Here is a 4,743-nt window from a genome sequence, read left to right as displayed (position 1 = left end):
CCAGAGGGAGAGGTACTTTCCGAGGAAGGGGAAGTCAAGGTGGTAGAGGAAGATCTACAACACCTAAGGATGGAGCTAGCAGCAGCTCAACCCAGCATGCACCCACAGGAGGTGATGCAAGAGGTAGAGGGAGTTTTTCTAGAGGGAGAGGAGGCAGAGGAAGAGGCAGAGAAATAAGATGTTACAGATGTAATAAGCTGGGACACAGAGCTTTTGAGTGCCCAGAGAATGTAGAAACAAATTATAGGAATGAAATTGTTGCTCCAGTTGAGGGAGAAGCACCGGTGGCAGTAGTAGCAGAAGAAGAAAATATACCAGAAAGAGGAGAATCTTTGGTAGTTAATAAATTTCTACTTAAGCCAGCAAAGGAGATGGCTGAACCGTCACAAAGGAAGACTTTATTCAGGACAGTGTGTAAAGTTCAAGGGAAATGTTGCCAGATGATCATTGATAGTGGCAACACTGATAACTTGGTCTCCAAAGAAGTAGTGGAGAAATTGAAGCTGAAGACCATGAAGCCTCCAACACCTTACAAGGTGTCATGGTTGCAAAAGGGACATCAACTATTAGTAAATGAACAGTGTGAAGTGGAATTTCAAGTAGGCAAGTATAAAGATAAAATTGTTTGTGATGTGATGCCCATGGATGTGTGTCACATATTGCTTGGAAGACCTTGGCAATATGACAAAGGAGCCATACATGATGGGAAAAGAAACACCTACAAGTTTGGAAAGGATGGTGTCAATCATACGTTGTTGCCTCTGCAAGAAGAAGATATACCAGGATAGAAGACTGATCCAAAAACTCTGTTGCTTGGAGGAAAGGAATACTTGAAGTAGATTGAAGAAAATGAGGTAAATTTTGTTGTAATTTGAAAGCCCAAGGTAATAATGACCTCTACTAAAGTGGTTGATTTACCCATTGAAATTCAAGAAATGTTGGAGAAATATTGTGATATTATTGTTGATGATTTGCCTAATGAATTACCACCCATTAGAAGAATCAGTCATGATATAGATTTGACTGCTGGAGCAAGCCTACCTAACAAAGAAGCATATAGAATGACTCCTACAGAAAATGAAGAAGTTAGAAAGCAGGTACAAGAATCGCTTGACAAAGGGCTGATCAGAGAAAGCTTGAGTCCTTGCGCAATGCCAACAGTACTGAGCCCAAAGAAAGATAGGGGCTGGAGAACGTGTACAGATTCAAGGGCCATCAATAAATTCACAATCAGTACATATTTCCATTGCCAAGAATTGAAGATTAAATGGATTGCTTGAGTGGAGCAAAATATTTTTCAAAATTAGATCTCAAAAGTGGGTATCATCAGATAAGGATAAGAGAAGGGGATGAGTGGAAAACCGCTTTTAAGACAAATGAAGGACTATATGAGTGGAGAGTAATGTCTTTTGGGTTTTCAAATGCACCAAGTACATTCATGAGACTCATGAATGAAGTTCTTAAAGAGTTCATTGGCAAGTTTGTAATAGTATATCTGGACGATATATTAGTCTATAGCAGGTCTAAGGAGGAGCACGTGAGGCATTTAAATTATGTCTTACAGAAGCTACAACAAGAAAAATTGTTGCTGAATCTGAAGAAGTGTTCATTCATGAAAGAGGAGCTGGTGTACTTGGGATTTGTTATTTCTGTTGAAGGGCTGAAGATGGATCCAGAGAAGATCAAGGCGATTATGGAGTGGCCTTCACGCAAGAGTGTTTTTGAGGTAAGGAGTTTTCATGGTCTTGCTAGTTTTTACAGAAAATTCATTAAGAATTTTAGTAATATCAATGCACCTATTATTGAGACCATAAAGAAGGAAAAACAACCATTTAAATGGACTGCTGAAGCAGAGAAAAATTTTCAGCTGTTAAAGAAGAAAATTACTGAAAATCCTGTTTCAGTCCTTCCTAATTTTAACAAACCTTTTCAAGTAAAGTGTGATTCCAGAAGAGAAGCAATTGGAGGAGTTTTAAGACAAGAAGATAGAACAATAGCTTATTTTAGTGAAAAGCTAAATGATTCAAAAAAGAAGTATTCTTCTTATGATAAGGAGTTCTACGCAGTTGTGTAGTCATTAAAGAAATGGAGGCATTATTTACTATCAAAGGAATTTATTCTTTATTCAGATAACCATGCATTACAGTTTATAATGCAGCAGCCAAAGCTCAGCGAGAAACATGCTAAGTGGGTAGAATATCTTCAAGGTTTCCATTTTGTTTTGAAGCATATAAATGGGCAGTCAAACAAAGTTGCAGATGCCTTAAGTAGGAGAAATGTATTGCTTCAAGAGAGTCAAATCCAAGTGTTGGGTTTTGATTTTCTCAAGGAATTATATGAGACTGATTCAGACTTTAAAGAGGCATTTGAGGCTTGTAAAAATCATGTTTTAATGGAGAGAAGCAAATGGTTGGATTACTTCTTACAAGATGGAATGTTATTTAGGAAAAATCAGCTGTGCATACCAAACTGTTCAATGAGAGAGAATTTAATCAAAGAGAAACATAGTGGAGGACTTGCAGGACATTTTGGTGTAGAGAAGACTTTTGAACAACTAAACAGATTTTATTTCTGGGCAAAAATGAAATCTGAAGTGGAGAAGTATATAATAAATTGTAAAGTTTGCCAATATGCAAAAGGAAGGACCAAAACACAGGTTTGTATATCCCATTACCAATTCCAGATAGGCCTTGGGATATGGTAAGTATGGATTTTGTGTTGGGGTTACCAAATACTCAAAGAGGTTATGATTCAATTTTTGTTGTAGTGGACAGATTTTCAAAAATGGCACACTTTATTCCATGTTATAAAACTAGTGATGCTTCTCACATTGCTAATTTTTTTTTTAAGGAGATTGTAAGATTGCATGGGTTGCCCAAAAGTATTGTCTCAGACAGGGATTCCAAATTTGTTGGACATTTCTGGAGAACTCTATGGAAGAAGCTAGGAACTAAATTAAGTTTCAGTTCTGCCTATCATCCACAAACTGATGGACAGACTGAAGTTGTGAACAGAAGTTTAGGCAATCTGTTGAGGAGCCTTACTGCAGAACATCCAAAGCAATGGGATCAAGTGTTAGCACAAGTTGAGTATGCATATAATGACTCACCTAATGGGAGCACATGACAGAGTCCATTCCATTTTGTTTATGGGATGCACCCAAGAGGAATATCTGAATTAAGGAATTTGGGAAAAAAAGAAAGGAGAAGTGTAGAGGGTGAAGACTTTGCTTCATAAATGCAGGCAATACATGAACAAGTGAAGCAACAGCTATAGGATAGCAACATCAAGTACAAAACCAGAGCAGATATGAGAAGAAGAGAGGTGAACTTTGAAATTGGGGATTTGGTTTTAGCACATCTCAGAAAGGAGAGATTTCCAAAGAGGGAGTATAATAAATTGAAATTCAAGAAAATTGGACCGTGCAAAATACTGAGGAAATTCTTTGCAAATGCTTATGAGATTGAATTGCCACCTGATGTGGGAATATCACCAATTTGTAATGTTTCAAACTTGTACAAGTATGAGAATGAAATTGCAGATGATACAGCACAGGATCAGGAGACTCAAGAGATTGACTGGGTAAAACAGTTATCCACATCAAAGGATTTACAGCCAGAAAGAATTCTGGAAAAGAAGGTGCTTAAGAAGACAAGGGGACGAGAGTACTTCCAGTATTTGGTAAAATGGAAGGGACAACCAACCGCTGAAGCTACTTGGGTTACGGAAGACGTCCTACAGAAACTCAACAAATCTGTAGATGAGCTCATGGACAGGAGCCCATGAATAATTTTGTCCTTAGGAGTCTGAGGCAGGAGCATGTGACTTAGAGGGAAAAAGTCTTCAAACATATTCCAAAAATCCAAAAAAATCTACAGGCAAGGGAGTGGGGTCCTTTAGCCAGCAATTTCCATGCTTTTCTAATTTAAGATAGAGTAGAATTGAGAATAAAACATGCTAATTGTATTGCTGATAGATAAACTATAGTAAAGCTCTACGCTTTAAATCACTCTATGCAAAAGCTTGCTTTTGTAAAGGATAATGGCAAGAAGGCTTTATCAATTAATTATAAATAAGAGACTACGGGACTCTCAGAAAAAAAAATAAAAAATAAAAAATAAAAGAGCACAGGCTGGAAGCATTATTCCTTGAACTTTCTTCTCTCTGTTTATCCTAGTTAATGGTTTTCTGTTGATTTATCTGTGTATTCATGCGTCAATTCAATTGTTTTTATTGTGGATTATAAATTATGAATTTATCTCTTGTTCTAAAGTAATGCTAGACAGAATTTGTGTGAATTGTGGTTTCCTTATCTTCGGCACATGTAGACTTCTAAGTTGTTTAACAGAGTTCTGTGATAACTCTTTTTACACGTAGCATTTTATGATATCTTCTTAATTGGACTTTATTGAAATTGGTTCATGCCGTATTAGTCCGAAACAACATCACATCGCCAATCCGAACAAGCCAAGTGAAGGTGTCTTGGAGTTCGTCGGTTGAAATTATGCAACCATCGCATCGCACACATCGCATCGCCACTCCAGAAGGAACCAGCTATTGTTATTGAGGCGCGATAGTGATTTGCGACCATCGCATCGCACGTATCGCATCACCGATCCGGAAGGGACTAAGTGTTGTTATAAGCAGCGCGATAGGAATTGCGACCATCCCATTTGCTAAAAGGGATTGTGGTGAACGGAGGAACCCCATGAAGCTGTCAGATAGATGAAAGATACAGGCCAA

This window comes from Pinus tabuliformis, chromosome 4_2 (genome assembly GCF_031772625.1).
Source record: "Pinus tabuliformis cultivar Carrire ecotype Pingquan chromosome 4_2, CPIR1, whole genome shotgun sequence".
Classification (NCBI taxonomy): Eukaryota; Viridiplantae; Streptophyta; class Pinopsida; order Pinales; family Pinaceae; genus Pinus; species Pinus tabuliformis.
The sequence above is the reverse complement of the archived record's forward strand: the minus strand, read 5'-3'. Positions refer to the sequence as shown.